Genomic DNA, 15,738 nt, shown 5'->3' with positions numbered 1-15,738 from the left:
CTGTTTCTGTAGTGTTGTGGTTATCACGTTCGCCTAACACGCGAAAGGTCCTTGGTTCGAAACCAGGCAGAAACAAGACTTTTCTATCTTGATTCTGTCCCATCAAACTGTACATTTTCTACAATTTGTCGTACTAAGACAAAATGCAACATGTGCTTCCATATGGATCGTATACAATGAGTTTATCAAGTTGTTTCTGTAGTGTTGTGTTAATCACGTTCGCCTAACACGCGAAAGGTCCTTGGTTCGAAACCAGGCTTAAACATGTTTTTCCTGTCTTGATTCTGTCCCATCAAACTGTACAGTTTCTACAAGTTCTTCTACTAAGACAAAATGCAATATGTGCTTCCATGTTGACCTAATGCAGTGACGTAAACCAGTTGTTTCTGTAGTGTAGTGGTTATCACGTTCACCTAACACGCGAAAGGTCCCTGGTTCGAAACCAGGCAGAAACAAGACTTTTCTATCTTGATTCTGTCCCATCAAACTGTACATTTTCTACAAGTTCTTGTACTAAGACAAAATGCAATATGTGCTTCCATATGGATCGTATACAATGAGTTTATCAAGTTGTTTCTGTAGTGTAGTGGTTATCACGTTCGCCTCACTCACAAAAGGTTCCTGGTCCGAAACCAGGCAGAAACAGGGCTTTTCTATCTTGATTCTGTCCCATCAAACTGTACAATTTCTACAAGTTCTCATACTAAGACAAAATGCAATATGTGCTTCCATGCGGATCGTATACAATGCATTTATCAAGTTGTTTCTGTAGTGTAGTGGTTATCACGTTCGCCTCACACGCGAAAGGACCCTGGTTCGAAACCAGGCAGGAACAGGCTTTTTCTGTCTTGATTCTGTCCCATCAAACTGTACAATTTCTACAAGTTCTCATACTAAGACAAAATGCAATATGTGCTTCCATGTGGACCTAATACAGTGAAAAAAAGCAGTTGTTTCTGTAGTGTAGTGGTTATCACGTTAGCCTCACACGCGAAAGGTCCCTGGTTCGAAACCAGGCAGAAACAGGCTTTTTCTGTCTTGATTCTGTCCCATCAAACTGTAAAGTTTCTACAAGTCCTCTTACTAAGACAAAATGCAATATGTGCTTCCATGTGGGTCTTATGCAATCACAGAAAGCAGTTGTTTCTGTAGTGTAGTGGTTATCACGTTCGCCTAACACGCGAAAGGTCCCTGGTTCGAAACCAGGCAGAAACACGTTTTTCCTGTCTTGATTCTGTCCAATCAAACTGTACAGTTTCTACAATTTGTCGTACTAAGACAAAATGCAACATGTGCTTCCATATGGATCGTATACAATGAGTTTATCAAGTTGTTTCTGTAGTGTTGTGTTAATCACGTTCGCCTCACGCGCGAAAGGTCCCTGGTTCGAAACCAGGCTGAAACATGTTTTTCCTGTCTTGATTCTGTCCCATCAAACTGTACAGTTTCTACAAGTTCTTCTACTAAGACAAAATGCAATACGTGCTTCCATGTTGACCTAATGCAGTGACGTAAACCAGTTGTTTCTGTAGTGTAGTGGTTATCATGTTCACCTAACACGCGAAAGGTCCCTGGTTCGAAACCAGGCAGAAACAAGACTTTTCTATCTTGTTTCTGTCCCATCAAACTGTACATTTTCTACAAGTTCTTGTACTAAGACAAAATGCAATATGTGCTTCCATATGGATCGTATACAATGAGTTTATCAAGTTGTTTCTGTAGTGTAGTGGTTATCACGTTCGCCTCACTCACAAAAGGTCACTGGTTCGAAACCAGGCAGAAACAGGGCTTTTCTATCTTGATTCTGTCCCATCAAACTGTACAATTTCTACAAGTTCTCATACTAAGACAAAATGCAATATGTGCTTCCATGCGGATCGTATACAATGCATTTATCAAGTTGTTTCTGTAGTGTAGTGGTTATCACGTTCGCCTAACACGCGAAAGGTCCCTGGTTCGAAACCAGGCAGGAACAGGCTTTTTCTGTCTTGATTCTGTCCCATCAAACTGTACAATTTCTACAAGTTCTCATACTAAGACAAAATGCAATATGTGCTTCCATGTGGACCTAATACAGTGAAAAAAAGCAGTTGGTTCTGTAGTGTAGTGGTTATCACGTTAGCCTCACACGCGAAAGGTCCCTGGTTCGAAACCAGGCAGAAACAGGCTTTTTCTGTCTTGATTCTGTCCCATCAAACTGTAAAGTTTCTACAAGTTCTCTTACTAAGACAAAATGCAATATGTGCTTCCATGTGGGTCTTATGCAATCACTGAAAGCAGTTGTTTCTGTAGTGTAGTGGTTATCACGTTCGCCTAACACGCGAAAGGTCCCTGGTTCGAAACCAGGCAGAAACACATTTTTCCTGTCTTGATTCTGTCCAATCAAACTGTACAGTTTCTACAATTTGTCGTACTAAGACAAAATGCAACATGTGCTTCCATATGGATCGTATACAATGAGTTTATCAAGTTGTTTCTGTAGTGTTGTGTTAATCACGTTCGCCTCACGCGCGAAAGGTCCCTGGTTCGAAACCAGGCAGAAACAGCACTTTTCTATCTTGATTCTGTCCCATCAAACTGTACAGTTTCTACAAGTTCTCTTACTAAGACAAAATGCAATATGTGCTTCAATGTGGGCCTAATGCATTGAGTTAAACCAGTTGTTTCTGTAGTGTAGTGGTTATCACGTTCGCCTCACACGCGAAAGGTCCCTGGTTCGAAACCAGGCAGAAACAAGACTTTTCTATCTTGATTCTGTCCCATCAAACTGTACATTTTCTACTAGTTGTTGTACTAAGACAAAATGCAATATGTGCTTCCATGTGGATCGTATACCATGAGTTTATCAAGTTGTTTCTGTAGTGTAGTGGTTATCACGTTCGCCTAACACGCGAAAGGTCCCTGGTTCGAAACCAGGCAGAAACAGGCTTTTTCTGTCTTGATTCTGTCCCATCAAACTGTAAATTTTCTGCAAGTTCTCTTACTAAGACAAAATGCAATATGTGCTTCCATGTGGGCCTAATGCATTGAGTTAAACCAGTTGTTTCTGTAGTGTAGTGGTTATCACGTTCGCCTCACTCACAAAAGGTCACTGGTTCGAAACCAGGCAGAAACAGGGCTTTTCTATCTTGATTCTGTCCCATCAAACTGTACAATTTCTACAAGTTCTCATACTAAGACAAAATGCAATATGTGCTTCCATGCGGATCGTATACAATGCATTTATCAAGTTTTTTCTGTAGTGTAGTGGTTATCACGTTCGCCTAACACGCGAAAGGTCCCTGGTTCGAAACCAGGCAGGAACAGGCTTTTTCTGTCTTGATTCTGTCCCATCAAACTGTACAATTTCTACAAGTTCTCATACTAAGACAAAATGCAATATGTGCTTCCATGTGGACCTAATACAGTGAAAAAAAGCAGTTGTTTCTGTAGTGTAGTGGTTATCACGTTAGCCTCACACGCGAAAGGTCCCTGGTTCGAAACCAGGCAGAAACAGGCTTTTTCTGTCTTGATTCTGTCCCATCAAACTGTAAAGTTTCTACAAGTTCTCTTACTAAGACAAAATGCAATATGTGCTTCCATGTGGGTCTTATGCAATCACTGAAAGCAGTTGTTTCTGTAGTGTAGTGGTTATCACGTTCGCCTAACACGCGAAAGGTCCCTGGTTCGAAACCAGGCAGAAACACGTTTTTCCTGTCTTGATTCTGTCCAATCAAACTGTACAGTTTCTACAATTTGTCGTACTAAGACAAAATGCAACATGTGCTTCCATATGGATCGTATACAATGAGTTTATCAAGTTGTTTCTGTAGTGTTGTGTTAATCACGTTCGCCTCACGCGCGAAAGGTCCCTGGTTCGAAACCAGGCAGAAACAGCACTTTTCTATCTTGATTCTGTCCCATCAAACTGTACAGTTTCTACAAGTTCTCTTACTAAGACAAAATGCAATATGTGCTTCAATGTGGGCCTAATGCATTGAGTTAAACCAGTTGTTTCTGTAGTGTAGTGGTTATCACGTTCGCCTCACACGCGAAAGGTCCCTGGTTCGAAACCAGGCAGAAACAAGACTTTTCTATCTTGATTCTGTCCCATCAAACTGTACATTTTCTACTAGTTGTTGTACTAAGACAAAATGCAATATGTGCTTCCATGTGGATCGTATACCATGAGTTTATCAAGTTGTTTCTGTAGTGTAGTGGTTATCACGTTCGCCTAACACGCGAAAGGTCCCTGGTTCGAAACCAGGCAGAAACAGGCTTTTTCTGTCTTGATTCTGTCCCATCAAACTGTAAATTTTCTGCAAGTTCTCTTACTAAGACAAAATGCAATATGTGCTTCCATGTGGGCCTAATGCATTGAGTTAAACCAGTTGTTTCTGTAGTGTAGTGGTTATCACGTTCGCCTCACACGCGAAAGGTCCCTGGTTCGAAACCAGGCAGAAACAAGACTTTTCTATCTTGATTCTGTCCCATCAAACTGTACATTTTCTACAAGTTGTCGTACTAAGACAAAATGCAATATGTGCTTCCATGCGGATCGTATACAATGCATTTATCAAGTTGTTTTTGCAGTGTAGTGGTTATCACGTTCGCCTCACACGCGAAAGGTCCCTGGTTCGAAACCAGGCAGAAACAGAACTCTTCTATCTTGATTCTGTCCCATCAAACATTACATTTTCTACAAGTTCTTGTACTAAGACAAAATGCAATATGTGCTTCCATGTGGGTCTTATGCAATCACTGAAAGCAGTTGTTTCAGTAGTGTAGTGGTTATCACGTTCGCCTAACACGCGAAAGGTCCTTGGTTCGAAACCAGGCAGAAACAAGACTTTTCTATCTTGATTCTGTCCCATCAAACTGTACATTTTCTACAATTTGTCGTACTAAGACAAAATGCAACATGTGCTTCCATATGGATCGTATACAATGAGTTTATCAAGTTGTTTCTGTAGTGTTGTGTTAATCACGTTCGCCTCACGCGCGAAAGGTCCCTGGTTCGAAACCAGGCAGAAACAGCACTTTTCTATCTTGATTCTGTCCCATCAAACTGTACAGTTTCTACAAGTTCTCTTACTAAGACAAAATGCAATATATGCTTCCATGCGGATCGGATACAATGCATTTATCAAGTTGTTTCTGTAGTGTAGTGGTTATCACGTTCGCCTCACACGCGAAAGGTCCCTGGTTCGAAACCAGGCAGAAACAGGCTTTTTCTGTCTTGATTCTGTCCCATCAAACTGTTAAGTTTCTACAAGTTCTCTTACTAAGACAAATTGCAATATGTGCTTCCATGTGGGTCTTATGCAATCACTGGAAGCAGTTGTTTCTGTAGTGTAGTGGTTATCACGTTCGCCTAACACGCGAAAGGTCCCTGGTTCGAAACCAGGCAGAAACAGAACTCTTCTATCTTGATTCTGTCCCATCAAACTGTACATTTTCTACAAGTTGTCGTGCTAAGACAAAATGCAATATGTGCTTCCATGCGGATCGTATACAATGCATTTATCAAGTTGTTTCTGTAGTGTAGTGGTTATCAGGTTCGCCTAACACGCGAAAAGTCCCTGGTTCGAAACGAGGCAGAAACAAGACTTTTCTATCTTGATTCTGTCCCAGCAAACTTTACATTTTCTACAAGTTCTCGTACTGAGACAAAATGCAATATGTGCTTCCATGTGGGTCTTATGCAATCACTGAAAGCAGTTGTTTCTTTAGTGTAGCGGATATCACGTTCGCCTAACACGCGAAAGGTCCTTGGTTCGAAACCAGGCTTAAACATGTTTTTCCTGTCTTGATTCTGTCCCATCAAACTGTACAGTTTCTACAAGTTCTTCTACTAAGACAAAATGCAATACGTGCTTCCATGTTGACCTAATGCAGTAACGTAAACCAGTTGTTTCTGTAGTGTAGTGGTTATCACGTTCACCTAACACCCGAAAGGTCCCTGGTTCGAAACCAGGCAGAAACAAGACTTTTCTATCTTGATTCTGTCCCACCAAACTGTACATTTTCTACAAGTTCTTGTACTAAGACAAAATGCAATATGTGCTTCCATATGGATCGTATACAATGAGTTTATCAAGTTGTTTCTGTAGTGTAGTGGTTATCACGTTCGCCTCACTCACAAAAGGTCCGTGGTTCGAAACCAGGCAGAAACAGGGCTTTTCTATTTTGATTCTGTCCCATCAAACTGTACAATTTCTACAAGTTCTCATACTAAGACAAAATGCAATATATGCTTCCATGCGGATCGTATACAATGCATTTATCAAGTTGTTTCTGTAGTGTAGTGGTTATCACGTTCGCCTCACACGCGAAAGGTCCCTGGTTCGAAACCAGGCAGGAACAGGCTTTTTCTGTCTTGATTCTGTCCCATCAAACTGTACAATTTCTACAAGTTCTCATACTAAGACAAAATGCAATATGTGCTTCCATGTGGACCTAATACAGTGAAAAAAAGCAGTTGTTTCTGTAGTGTAGTGGTTATCACGTTAGCCTCACACGCGAAAGGTCCCTGGTTCGAAACCAGGCAGAAACAGGCTTTTTCTGTCTTGATTCTGTCCCATCAAACTGTAAAGTTTCTACAAGTTCTCTTACTAAGACAAAATGCAATATGTGCTTCCATGTGGGTCTTATGCAACCACTGAAAGCAGTTGTTTCTATAGTGTAGTGGTTATCACGTTCGCCTAACACGCGAAAGGTCCCTGGTTCGAAACCAGGCAGAAACACGTTTTTCCTGTCTTGATTCTGTCCAATCAAACTGTACAGTTTCTACAAGTTGTCGTACTAAGACAAAATGCAATATGTGCTTCCATGCGGATCGTATACAATGCATTTATCAAGTTGTTTCTGTAGTGTAGTGGTTATCACGTTCGCCTCACACGCGAAAGGTCCCTGGTTCGAAACCAGGCAGAAACAAGACTTTTCTATCTTGATTCTGTCCCATCAAACATTACATTTTCTACAAGTTCTTGTACTAAGACAAAATGCAATATGTGCTTCCATGTGGGTCTTATGCAATCACTGAAAGCAGTTGTTTCAGTAGTGTAGTGGTTATCACGTTTGCCTAACACGCGAAAGGTCCTTGGTTCGAAACCAGGCAGAAACAAGACTTTTCGATCTTGATTCTGTCCCATCAAACTGTACATTTTCTACAATTTGTCGTACTAAGACAAAATGCAACATGTGCTTCCATATGGATCGTATACAATGAGTTTATCAAGTTGTTTCTGTAGTGTTGTGTTAATCACGTTCGCCTCACGCGCGAAAGGTCCCTGGTTCGAAACCAGGCAGAAACAGCACTTTTCTATCTTGATTCTGTCCCATCAAACTGTACAGTTTCTACAAGTTCTCTTACTAAGACAAAATGCAATATGTGCTTCAATGTGGGCCTAATGCATTGAGTTAAACCAGTTGTTTCTGTAGTGTAGTGGTTATCACGTTCGCCTCACACGCGAAAGGTTCCTGGTTCGAAACCAGGCAGAAACAAGACTTTTCTATCTTGATTCTGTCCCATCAAACTGTACATTTTCTACTAGTTGTTGTACTAGGACAAAATGCAATATGTGCTTCCATGTGGATCGTATACCATGCATTTATCAAGTTGTTTCTGTAGTGTAGTGGTTATCACGTTCGCCTCACACGCGAAAGGTCCCTGGTTCGAAACCAGGCAGGAACAGGCGTTTTCTGTCTTGATTCTGTCCCATCAAACTGTACAATTTCTACAAGTTCTCATACTCAGACAAAATGCAATATGTGCTTCCATGTGGACCTAATACAGTGAAAAAAAGCAGTTGTTTCTGTAGTGTAGTGGTTATCACGTTAGCCTCACACGCGAAAGGTCCCTGGTTCGAAACCAGGCAGAAACAGGCTTTTTCTGTCTTGATTCTGTCCCATCAAACTGTAAAGTTTCTACAAGTTCTCTTACTAAGACAAAATGCAATATGTGCTTCCATGTGGGTCTTATGCAACCACTGAAAGCAGTTGTTTCTGTAGTGTAGTGGTTATCACGTTCGCCTAACACGAGAAAGGTCCCTGGTTCGAAACCAGGCAGAAACACGTTTTTCCTGTCTTGATTCTGTCCAATCAAACTGTACAGTTTCTACAAGTTGTCGTACTAAGACAAAATGCAATATGTGCTTCCATGCGGATCGTATACAATGCATTTATCAAGTTGTTTCTGTAGTGTAGTGGTTATCACGTTCGCCTCACACGCGAAAGGTCCCTGGTTCGAAACCAGGCAGAAACAAGACTTTTCTATCTTGATTCTGTCCCATCAAACATTACATTTTCTACAAGTTCTTGTACTAAGACAAAATGCAATATGTGCTTCCATGTGGGTCTTATGCAATCACTGAAAGCAGTTGTTTCAGTAGTGTAGTGGTTATCACGTTTGCCTAACACGCGAAAGGTCCTTGGTTCGAAACCAGGCAGAAACAAGACTTTTCTATCTTGATTCTGTCCCATCAAACTGTACATTTTCTACAATTTGTCGTACTAAGACAAAATGCAACATGTGCTTCCATATGGATCGTATACAATGAGTTTATCAAGTTGTTTCTGTAGTGTTGTGTTAATCACGTTCGCCTCACGCGCGAAAGGTCCCTGGTTCGAAACCAGGCAGAAACAGCACTTTTCTATCTTGATTCTGTCCCATCAAACTGTACAGTTTCTACAAGTTCTCTTACTAAGACAAAATGCAATATGTGCTTCAATGTGGGCCTAATGCATTGAGTTAAACCAGTTGTTTCTGTAGTGTAGTGGTTATCACGTTTGCCTCACACGCGAAAGGTTCCTGGTTCGAAACCAGGCAGAAACAAGACTTTTCTATCTTGATTCTGTCCCATCAAACTGTACATTTTCTACTAGTTGTTGTACTAAGACAAAATGCAATATGTGCTTCCATGTGGATCATATACCATGCATTTATCAAGTTGTTTCTGTAGTGTAGTGGTTATCACGTTCGCCTCACACGCGAAAGGTCCCTGGTTCGAAACCAGGCAGGAACAGGCTTTTTCTGTCTTGATTCTGTCCCATCAAACTGTACAATTTCTACAAGTTCTCATACTCAGACAAAATGCAATATGTGCTTCCATGTGGACCTAATACAGTGAAAAAAAGCAGTTGTTTCTGTAGTGTAGTGGTTATCACGTTAGCCTCACACGCTAAAGGTCCCTGGTTCGAAACCAGGCAGAAACAGGCTTTTTCTGTCTTGATTCTGTCCCATCAAACTGTAAAGTTTCTACAAGTTCTCTTACTAAGACAAAATGCAATATGTGCTTCCATGTGGGTCTTATGCAATCACTGAAAGCAGTTGTTTCCGTAGTGTAGTGGTTATCACGTTCGCCTAACACGCGAAAGGTCCCTGGTTCGAAACCAGGCAGAAACACGTTTTTCCTGTCTTGATTCTGTCCAATCAAACTGTACAGTTTCTACAAGTTGTCGTACTAAGACAAAATGCAATATGTGCTTCCATGCGGATCGTATACAATGCGTTTATCAAGTTGTTTCTGTAGTGTAGTGGTTACCACGTTCGCCTCACACACGAAAGGTCCCTGTTTCGAAACCAGGCAGAAACAGGCTTTTTCTGTCTTGATTCTGTCCCATCAAACTGTAAAGTTGCTACAAGTTTTCGTACTAAGACAAAATGCAATATGTGCTTCCATGTGGGTCTCATGCAATCACTGAAAGCAGTTGTTTCTTTAGTGTAGTGGTTATCACGTTCGCCTAACATGCGAAAGGTCCCTGGTTCGAAACCAGGCAGAAACAGGACTCTTCTATCTTGATTCTGTCCCATCAAACACTACATTTTCTACTAGTTGTTGTACTAAGACAAAATGCAATATGTGCTTCCATGTGGGTCTTATGCAATCACTGAAAGCAGTTGTTTTTGTAGTGTAGTGGTTATCACGTTCGCCTAACACGCGAAAGGTCCCTGGTTCGAAACCAGGCAGAAACAGAACTCTTCTATCTTGATTCTGTCCCATCAAACTGTACATTTTCTACAAGTTGTCGTACTAAGACAAAATGCAATATGTGCTTCCATGCGGATCGTATACAATGCGTTTATCAAGTTGTTTCTGTAGTGTAGTGGTTATCAGGTTCGCCTAACACGCGAAAAGTCCCTGGTTCGAAACGAGGCAGAAACAAGACTTTTCTATCTTGATTCTGTCCCATCAAACTGTGAAGTTTCTACAAGTTCTCGTACTAAGACAAAATGCAATATGTACTTCCATGTGGGTCTTATGCAATCACTGAAAGCAGTTGTTTTTTTAGTGTAGTGGTTATCACGTTCGCCTAACATGCGAAAGGTCCCTGGTTCGAAACCAGGCAGAAACAGGACTCTTCTATCTTGATTCTGTCCCATCAAACACTACATTTTCTACTAGTTGTTGTACTAAGACAAAATGCAATATGTGCTTCCATGTGGATCGTATACCATGAGTTTATCAAGTTGTTTCTGTAGTGTAGTGGTTATCACGTTCGCCTAACACGCGAAAGGTCCCTGGTTCGAAACCAGGCAGAAACAGGCTTTTTCTGTCTTGATTCTGTCCCATCAAACTGTAAATTTTCTGCAAGTTCTCTTACTAAGACAAAATGCAATATGTGCTTCCATGTGGGCCTAATGCATTGAGTTAAACCAGTTGTTTCTGTAGTGTAGTGGTTATCACGTTCGCCTCACACGCGAAAGGTCCCTGGTTCGAAACCAGGCAGAAACAAGACTTTTCTATCTTGATTCTGTCCCATCAAACTGTACATTTTCTACTAGTTGTTGTACTAAGACAAAATGCAATATGTGCTTCCATGTGGATCGTATACCATGAGTTTATCAAGTTGTTTCTGTAGTGTAGTGGTTATCACGTTCGCCTAACACGCGAAAGGACCCTGGTTCGAAACCAGGCAGAAACAGGCTTTTTCTGTCTTGATTCTGTCCCATCAAACTGTAAATTTTCTGCAAGTTCTCTTACTAAGACAAAATGCAATATGTGCTTCCATGTGGGCCTAATGCATTGAGTTAAACCAGTTGTTTCTGTAGTGTAGTGGTTATCACGTTCGCCTCACACGCGAAAGGTCCCTGGTTCGAAACCAGGCAGAAACAAGACTTTTCTATCTTGATTCTGTCCCATCAAACTGTACATTTTCTACAAGTTGTCGTACTAAGACAAAATGCAATATGTGCTTCCATGCGGATCGTATACAATGCATTTATCAAGTTGTTTCTGTAGTGTAGTGGTTATCACGTTCGCCTCACACGCGAAAGGTCCCTGGTTCGAAACCAGGCAGAAACAGACTTTTTCTGTCTTGATTCTGTCCCATCAAACATTACATTTTCTACAAGTTGTCATACTAAGACAAAATGCAATATGTGCTTCCATGCGGATCGTATACAATGCGTTTATCAAGTTGTTTCTGTAGTGTAGTGGTTATCAGGTTCGCCTAACACGCGAAAAGTCCCTGGTTCGAAACGAGGCAGAAACAAGACTTTTCTATCTTGATTCTGTCCCATCAAACTTTACATTTTCTACAAGTTCTCGTACTAAGACAAAATGCAATATGTGCTTCCATGTGGGTCTTATGCAATCACTGAAAGCAGTTGTTTCTTTAGTGTAGTGGATATCACGTTCGCCTAACACGCGAAAGGTCCTTGGTTCGAAACCAGGCTGAAACATGTTTTTCCTGTCTTGATTCTGTCCCATCAAACTGTACAGTTTCTACAAGTTCTTCTACTAAGACAAAATGCAATACGTGCTTCCATGTTGACCTAATGCAGTGACGTAAACCAGTTGTTTCTGTAGTGTAGTGGTTATCACGTTCACCTAACACGCGAAAGGTACCTGGTTCGAAACCAGGCAGAAACAAGACTTTTCTATCTTGGTTCTGTCCCATCAAACTGTACATTTTCTACAAGTTGTAGTACTAAGACAAAATGCAATATGTGCTTCCATGCGGATCGTATACAATGCGTTTATCAAGCTGTTTCTGTAGTGTTGTGGTTATCACGTTCGCCTAACACGCGAAAGGTCCCTGGTTCGAAACCAGGCAGAAACACGTCTTTCCTGTCTTGATTCTGTCCCATCAAACTGTACAGTTTCTACAAGTTCTTCTACTAAGACAAAATGCAATATGTGCTTCCATGCGGATCGTATACAATGCGTTTATCAAGCTGTTTCTGTAGTGTTGTGGTTATCACGTTCGCCTAACACGCGAAAGGTCCTTGGTTCGAAACCAGGCAGAAACAAGACTTTTCTATCTTGATTCTGTCCCATCAAACTGTACATTTTCTACAATTTGTAGTACTAAGACAAAATGCAACATGTGCTTCCATATGGATCGTATACAATGAGTTTATCAAGTTGTTTCTGTAGTGTTGTGTTAATCACGTTCGCCTCACGCGCGAAAGGTCCCTGGTTCCAAACCAGGCAGAAACAGCACTTTTCTATCTTGATTCTGTCCCATCAAACTGTACATTTTCTACAAGTTCTCGTACTGAGACAAAATGCAATATGTGCTTCCATGTGGGTCTTATGCAATCACTGAAAGCAGTTGTTTCTTTAGTGTAGCGGATATCACGTTCGCCTAACACGCGAAAGGTCCTTGGTTCGAAACCAGGCTTAAACATGTTTTTCCTGTCTTGATTCTGTCCCATCAAACTGTACAGTTTCTACAAGTTCTTCTACTAAGACAAAATGCAATACGTGCTTCCATGTTGACCTAATACAGTGAAAAAAAGCAGTTGTTTCTGTAGTGTAGTGGTTATCACGTTAGCCTCACACGCGAAAGGTCCCTGGTTCGAAACCAGGCAGAAACAGGCTTTTTCTGTCTTGATTCTGTCCCATCAAACTGTAAAGTTTCTACAAGTCCTCTTACTAAGACAAAATGCAATATGTGCTTCCATGTGGGTCTTATGCAATCACAGAAAGCAGTTGTTTCTGTAGTGTAGTGGTTATCACGTTCGCCTAACACGCGAAAGGTCCCTGGTTCGAAACCAGGCAGAAACACGTTTTTCCTGTCTTGATTCTGTCCAATCAAACTGTACAGTTTCTACAATTTGTCGTACTAAGACAAAATGCAACATGTGCTTCCATATGGATCGTATACAATGAGTTTATCAAGTTGTTTCTGTAGTGTTGTGTTAATCACGTTCGCCTCACGCGCGAAAGGTCCCTGGTTCGAAACCAGGCTGAAACATGTTTTCCCTTTCTTGATTCTGTCCCATCAAACTGTACAGTTTCTACAAGTTCTTCTACTAAGACAAAATGCAATACGTGCTTCCATGTTGACCTAATGCAGTGACGTAAACCAGTTGTTTCTGTAGTGTAGTGGTTATCATGTTCACCTAACACGCGAAAGGTCCCTGGTTCGAAACCAGGCAGAAACAAGACTTTTCTATCTTGATTCTGTCCCATCAAACTGTACATTTTCTACAAGTTCTTGTACTAAGACAAAATGCAATATGTGCTTCCATATGGATCGTATACAATGAGTTTATCAAGTTGTTTCTGTAGTGTAGTGGTTATCACGTTCGCCTCACTCACAAAAGGTCACTGGTTCGAAACCAGGCAGAAACAGGGCTTTTCTATCTTGATTCTGTCCCATCAAACTGTACAATTTCTACAAGTTCTCATACTAAGACAAAATGCAATATGTGCTTCCATGCGGATCGTATACAATGCATTTATAAAGTTGTTTCTGTAGTGTAGTGGTTATCACGTTCGCCTCACACGCGAAAGGTCCCTGGTTCGAAACCAGGCAGGAACAGGCTTTTTCTGTCTTGATTCTGTCCCATCAAACTGTACAATTTCTACAAGTTCTCATACTAAGACAAAATGCAATATGTGCTTCCATGTGGACCTAATACAGTGAAAAAAAGCAGTTGTTTCTGTAGTGTAGTGGTTATCACGTTAGCCTCACACGCGAAAGGTCCCTGGTTCGAAACCAGGCAGAAACAGGCTTTTTCTGTCTTGATTCTGTCCCATCAAACTGTAAAGTTTCTACAAGTTCTCTTACTAAGACAAAATGCAATATGTGCTTCCATGTGGGTCTTATGCAATCACTGAAAGCAGTTGTTTCTGTAGTGTAGTGGTTATCACGTTCGCCTAACACGCGAAAGGTCCCTGGTTCGAAACCAGGCAGAAACACGTTTTTCCTGTCTTGATTCTGTCCAATCAAACTGTACAGTTTCTACAATTTGTCGTACTAAGACAAAATGCAACATGTGCTTCCATATGGATCGTATACAATGCATTTATCAAGTTGTTTTTGCAGTGTAGTGGTTATCACGTTCGCCTCACACGCGAAAGGTCCCTGGTTCGAAACCAGGCAGAAACAGACTTTTTCTGTCTTGATTCTGTCCCATCAAACTGTAAAGTTTCTATAAGTTCTCGTACTAAGACAAAATGCAATATGTGCTTCCATGTGGGTCTTATGCAATCACTGAAAGCAGTTGTTTCTGTAGTGTAGTGGTTATCACGTTCGCCTAACACGCGAAAGGTCCCTGGTTCGAAACCAGGCAGAAACAGAACTCTTCTATCTTGATTCTGTCCCATCAAACTGTACATTTTCTACAAGTTGTCGTACTGAGACAAAATGCAAAATGTGCTTCCATGCGGATCGTATACAATGCGTTTATCAAGTTGTTTCTGTAGTGTAGTGGTTATCAGGTTCGCCTAACACGCAAAAAGTCCCTGGTTCGAAACGAGGCAGAAACAAGACTTTTCTATCTTGATTCTGTCCCATCAAACTTTACATTTTCTACAAGTTCTCGTACTAAGACAAAATGCAATATGTGCTTCCATGTGGGTCTTATGCAATCACTGAAAGCAGTTGTTTCTTTAGTGTAGTGGATATCACGTTCGCCTAACACGCGAAAGGTCCTTGGTTCGAAACCAGGCTGAAACATGTTTTTCCTGTCTTGATTCTGTCCCATCAAACTGTACAGTTTCTACAAGTTGTCGTACTAAGACAAAATGCAATATGTGCTTCCATGCGGATCGTATACAATGCATTTATCAAGTTGTTTCTGTAGTGTAGTGGTTATCACGTTCACCTCACACACGAAAGGTCCCTGGTTCGAAACCAGGCAGAAACAAGACTTTTCTATCTTGATTCTGTCCCATCAAACTGTACAGTTTCTACAAGTTCTCTTACTAAGACAAAATGCAATATATGCTTCCATGCGGATCGGATACAATGCATTTATCAAGTTGTTTCTGTAGTGTAGTGGTTATCACGTTCGCCTCACACGCGAAAGGTCCCTGGTTCGAAACCAGGCAGAAACAGGCTTTTTCTGTCTTGATTCTGTCCCATCAAACTGTTAAGTTTCTACAAGTTCTCTTACTAAGACAAAATGCAATATGTGCTTCCATGTGGGTCTTATGCAATCACTGAAAGCAGTTGTTTCTGTAGTGTAGTGGTTATCACGTTCGCCTAACACGCAAAAGGTCCCTGGTTCGAAACCAGGCAGAAACAGAACTCTTCTATCTTGATTCTGTCCCATCAAACTGTACATTTTCTACAAGTTGTCGTGCTAAGACAAAATGCAATATGTGCTTCCATGCGGATCGTATACAATGCGTTTATCAAGTTGTTTCTGTAGTGTAGTGGTTATCAGGTTCGCCTAACACGCGAAAAGTCCCTGGTTCGAAACGAGGCAGAAACAAGACTTTTCTATCTTGATTCTGTCCCATCAAACTTTACATTTTCTACAAGTTCTCGTACTGAGACAAAATGCAATATGTGCTT

General features: G+C 41.1%; 46 non-coding genes across 46 annotated transcripts; all 46 read left to right on the top strand.

Annotated features, from left to right (window-relative positions):
* Positions 1–382: 382 nt before the first annotated feature.
* Positions 383–455, top strand: trnav-aac (transfer RNA valine (anticodon AAC)). The gene has a single exon. It is a non-coding gene; the product is annotated as a tRNA-Val (tRNA).
* Positions 456–762: 307 nt separating this feature from the next.
* Positions 763–835, top strand: trnav-cac (transfer RNA valine (anticodon CAC)). Its single transcript has one exon. It is a non-coding gene; the product is annotated as a tRNA-Val (tRNA).
* Positions 836–952: 117 nt separating this feature from the next.
* On the top strand, positions 953–1,025 carry trnav-cac (transfer RNA valine (anticodon CAC)). The gene has a single exon. It is a non-coding gene; the product is annotated as a tRNA-Val (tRNA).
* Positions 1,026–1,142: 117 nt separating this feature from the next.
* Positions 1,143–1,215, top strand: trnav-aac (transfer RNA valine (anticodon AAC)). Its single transcript has one exon. It is a non-coding gene; the product is annotated as a tRNA-Val (tRNA).
* Positions 1,216–1,902: 687 nt separating this feature from the next.
* Positions 1,903–1,975, top strand: trnav-aac (transfer RNA valine (anticodon AAC)). The gene has a single exon. It is a non-coding gene; the product is annotated as a tRNA-Val (tRNA).
* Positions 1,976–2,092: 117 nt separating this feature from the next.
* On the top strand, positions 2,093–2,165 carry trnav-cac (transfer RNA valine (anticodon CAC)). The gene has a single exon. It is a non-coding gene; the product is annotated as a tRNA-Val (tRNA).
* A 117-nt stretch (positions 2,166–2,282) lies between these two features.
* On the top strand, positions 2,283–2,355 carry trnav-aac (transfer RNA valine (anticodon AAC)). The gene has a single exon. It is a non-coding gene; the product is annotated as a tRNA-Val (tRNA).
* A 307-nt stretch (positions 2,356–2,662) lies between these two features.
* On the top strand, positions 2,663–2,735 carry trnav-aac (transfer RNA valine (anticodon AAC)). Its single transcript has one exon. It is a non-coding gene; the product is annotated as a tRNA-Val (tRNA).
* A 117-nt stretch (positions 2,736–2,852) lies between these two features.
* trnav-aac (transfer RNA valine (anticodon AAC)) lies at positions 2,853–2,925 on the top strand. Its single transcript has one exon. It is a non-coding gene; the product is annotated as a tRNA-Val (tRNA).
* A 304-nt stretch (positions 2,926–3,229) lies between these two features.
* Positions 3,230–3,305, top strand: trnav-aac (transfer RNA valine (anticodon AAC)). Its single transcript has one exon. It is a non-coding gene; the product is annotated as a tRNA-Val (tRNA).
* A 117-nt stretch (positions 3,306–3,422) lies between these two features.
* trnav-cac (transfer RNA valine (anticodon CAC)) lies at positions 3,423–3,495 on the top strand. The gene has a single exon. It is a non-coding gene; the product is annotated as a tRNA-Val (tRNA).
* A 117-nt stretch (positions 3,496–3,612) lies between these two features.
* Positions 3,613–3,685, top strand: trnav-aac (transfer RNA valine (anticodon AAC)). Its single transcript has one exon. It is a non-coding gene; the product is annotated as a tRNA-Val (tRNA).
* Positions 3,686–3,992: 307 nt separating this feature from the next.
* Positions 3,993–4,065, top strand: trnav-cac (transfer RNA valine (anticodon CAC)). Its single transcript has one exon. It is a non-coding gene; the product is annotated as a tRNA-Val (tRNA).
* A 117-nt stretch (positions 4,066–4,182) lies between these two features.
* Positions 4,183–4,255, top strand: trnav-aac (transfer RNA valine (anticodon AAC)). The gene has a single exon. It is a non-coding gene; the product is annotated as a tRNA-Val (tRNA).
* A 117-nt stretch (positions 4,256–4,372) lies between these two features.
* On the top strand, positions 4,373–4,445 carry trnav-cac (transfer RNA valine (anticodon CAC)). The gene has a single exon. It is a non-coding gene; the product is annotated as a tRNA-Val (tRNA).
* Positions 4,446–4,562: 117 nt separating this feature from the next.
* Positions 4,563–4,635, top strand: trnav-cac (transfer RNA valine (anticodon CAC)). The gene has a single exon. It is a non-coding gene; the product is annotated as a tRNA-Val (tRNA).
* Positions 4,636–5,132: 497 nt separating this feature from the next.
* trnav-cac (transfer RNA valine (anticodon CAC)) lies at positions 5,133–5,205 on the top strand. Its single transcript has one exon. It is a non-coding gene; the product is annotated as a tRNA-Val (tRNA).
* Positions 5,206–5,322: 117 nt separating this feature from the next.
* On the top strand, positions 5,323–5,395 carry trnav-aac (transfer RNA valine (anticodon AAC)). Its single transcript has one exon. It is a non-coding gene; the product is annotated as a tRNA-Val (tRNA).
* An 877-nt stretch (positions 5,396–6,272) lies between these two features.
* trnav-cac (transfer RNA valine (anticodon CAC)) lies at positions 6,273–6,345 on the top strand. Its single transcript has one exon. It is a non-coding gene; the product is annotated as a tRNA-Val (tRNA).
* A 117-nt stretch (positions 6,346–6,462) lies between these two features.
* Positions 6,463–6,535, top strand: trnav-cac (transfer RNA valine (anticodon CAC)). The gene has a single exon. It is a non-coding gene; the product is annotated as a tRNA-Val (tRNA).
* A 117-nt stretch (positions 6,536–6,652) lies between these two features.
* On the top strand, positions 6,653–6,725 carry trnav-aac (transfer RNA valine (anticodon AAC)). Its single transcript has one exon. It is a non-coding gene; the product is annotated as a tRNA-Val (tRNA).
* A 117-nt stretch (positions 6,726–6,842) lies between these two features.
* Positions 6,843–6,915, top strand: trnav-cac (transfer RNA valine (anticodon CAC)). The gene has a single exon. It is a non-coding gene; the product is annotated as a tRNA-Val (tRNA).
* A 497-nt stretch (positions 6,916–7,412) lies between these two features.
* trnav-cac (transfer RNA valine (anticodon CAC)) lies at positions 7,413–7,485 on the top strand. The gene has a single exon. It is a non-coding gene; the product is annotated as a tRNA-Val (tRNA).
* A 117-nt stretch (positions 7,486–7,602) lies between these two features.
* trnav-cac (transfer RNA valine (anticodon CAC)) lies at positions 7,603–7,675 on the top strand. Its single transcript has one exon. It is a non-coding gene; the product is annotated as a tRNA-Val (tRNA).
* Positions 7,676–7,792: 117 nt separating this feature from the next.
* Positions 7,793–7,865, top strand: trnav-cac (transfer RNA valine (anticodon CAC)). The gene has a single exon. It is a non-coding gene; the product is annotated as a tRNA-Val (tRNA).
* Positions 7,866–8,172: 307 nt separating this feature from the next.
* Positions 8,173–8,245, top strand: trnav-cac (transfer RNA valine (anticodon CAC)). Its single transcript has one exon. It is a non-coding gene; the product is annotated as a tRNA-Val (tRNA).
* Positions 8,246–8,742: 497 nt separating this feature from the next.
* Positions 8,743–8,815, top strand: trnav-cac (transfer RNA valine (anticodon CAC)). Its single transcript has one exon. It is a non-coding gene; the product is annotated as a tRNA-Val (tRNA).
* Positions 8,816–8,932: 117 nt separating this feature from the next.
* On the top strand, positions 8,933–9,005 carry trnav-cac (transfer RNA valine (anticodon CAC)). The gene has a single exon. It is a non-coding gene; the product is annotated as a tRNA-Val (tRNA).
* A 117-nt stretch (positions 9,006–9,122) lies between these two features.
* On the top strand, positions 9,123–9,195 carry trnav-cac (transfer RNA valine (anticodon CAC)). The gene has a single exon. It is a non-coding gene; the product is annotated as a tRNA-Val (tRNA).
* A 117-nt stretch (positions 9,196–9,312) lies between these two features.
* On the top strand, positions 9,313–9,385 carry trnav-aac (transfer RNA valine (anticodon AAC)). The gene has a single exon. It is a non-coding gene; the product is annotated as a tRNA-Val (tRNA).
* Positions 9,386–9,882: 497 nt separating this feature from the next.
* On the top strand, positions 9,883–9,955 carry trnav-aac (transfer RNA valine (anticodon AAC)). The gene has a single exon. It is a non-coding gene; the product is annotated as a tRNA-Val (tRNA).
* Positions 9,956–10,452: 497 nt separating this feature from the next.
* On the top strand, positions 10,453–10,525 carry trnav-aac (transfer RNA valine (anticodon AAC)). The gene has a single exon. It is a non-coding gene; the product is annotated as a tRNA-Val (tRNA).
* A 117-nt stretch (positions 10,526–10,642) lies between these two features.
* On the top strand, positions 10,643–10,715 carry trnav-cac (transfer RNA valine (anticodon CAC)). The gene has a single exon. It is a non-coding gene; the product is annotated as a tRNA-Val (tRNA).
* A 117-nt stretch (positions 10,716–10,832) lies between these two features.
* Positions 10,833–10,905, top strand: trnav-aac (transfer RNA valine (anticodon AAC)). The gene has a single exon. It is a non-coding gene; the product is annotated as a tRNA-Val (tRNA).
* A 117-nt stretch (positions 10,906–11,022) lies between these two features.
* On the top strand, positions 11,023–11,095 carry trnav-cac (transfer RNA valine (anticodon CAC)). Its single transcript has one exon. It is a non-coding gene; the product is annotated as a tRNA-Val (tRNA).
* Positions 11,096–11,212: 117 nt separating this feature from the next.
* Positions 11,213–11,285, top strand: trnav-aac (transfer RNA valine (anticodon AAC)). Its single transcript has one exon. It is a non-coding gene; the product is annotated as a tRNA-Val (tRNA).
* A 1,447-nt stretch (positions 11,286–12,732) lies between these two features.
* On the top strand, positions 12,733–12,805 carry trnav-cac (transfer RNA valine (anticodon CAC)). The gene has a single exon. It is a non-coding gene; the product is annotated as a tRNA-Val (tRNA).
* A 117-nt stretch (positions 12,806–12,922) lies between these two features.
* Positions 12,923–12,995, top strand: trnav-aac (transfer RNA valine (anticodon AAC)). Its single transcript has one exon. It is a non-coding gene; the product is annotated as a tRNA-Val (tRNA).
* Positions 12,996–13,682: 687 nt separating this feature from the next.
* On the top strand, positions 13,683–13,755 carry trnav-aac (transfer RNA valine (anticodon AAC)). Its single transcript has one exon. It is a non-coding gene; the product is annotated as a tRNA-Val (tRNA).
* Positions 13,756–13,872: 117 nt separating this feature from the next.
* trnav-cac (transfer RNA valine (anticodon CAC)) lies at positions 13,873–13,945 on the top strand. The gene has a single exon. It is a non-coding gene; the product is annotated as a tRNA-Val (tRNA).
* Positions 13,946–14,062: 117 nt separating this feature from the next.
* trnav-aac (transfer RNA valine (anticodon AAC)) lies at positions 14,063–14,135 on the top strand. The gene has a single exon. It is a non-coding gene; the product is annotated as a tRNA-Val (tRNA).
* A 117-nt stretch (positions 14,136–14,252) lies between these two features.
* Positions 14,253–14,325, top strand: trnav-cac (transfer RNA valine (anticodon CAC)). The gene has a single exon. It is a non-coding gene; the product is annotated as a tRNA-Val (tRNA).
* Positions 14,326–14,442: 117 nt separating this feature from the next.
* Positions 14,443–14,515, top strand: trnav-aac (transfer RNA valine (anticodon AAC)). Its single transcript has one exon. It is a non-coding gene; the product is annotated as a tRNA-Val (tRNA).
* A 497-nt stretch (positions 14,516–15,012) lies between these two features.
* On the top strand, positions 15,013–15,085 carry trnav-cac (transfer RNA valine (anticodon CAC)). Its single transcript has one exon. It is a non-coding gene; the product is annotated as a tRNA-Val (tRNA).
* Positions 15,086–15,202: 117 nt separating this feature from the next.
* trnav-cac (transfer RNA valine (anticodon CAC)) lies at positions 15,203–15,275 on the top strand. Its single transcript has one exon. It is a non-coding gene; the product is annotated as a tRNA-Val (tRNA).
* A 117-nt stretch (positions 15,276–15,392) lies between these two features.
* On the top strand, positions 15,393–15,465 carry trnav-aac (transfer RNA valine (anticodon AAC)). The gene has a single exon. It is a non-coding gene; the product is annotated as a tRNA-Val (tRNA).
* The last annotated feature ends 273 nt before the right edge of the window (positions 15,466–15,738 follow it).

Source organism: Astyanax mexicanus, chromosome 3, assembly GCF_023375975.1.
Source record: "Astyanax mexicanus isolate ESR-SI-001 chromosome 3, AstMex3_surface, whole genome shotgun sequence".
Classification (NCBI taxonomy): Eukaryota; Metazoa; Chordata; class Actinopteri; order Characiformes; family Acestrorhamphidae; genus Astyanax; species Astyanax mexicanus.
The sequence above is the reverse complement of the archived record's forward strand: the minus strand, read 5'-3'. Positions and strand labels throughout refer to the sequence as shown.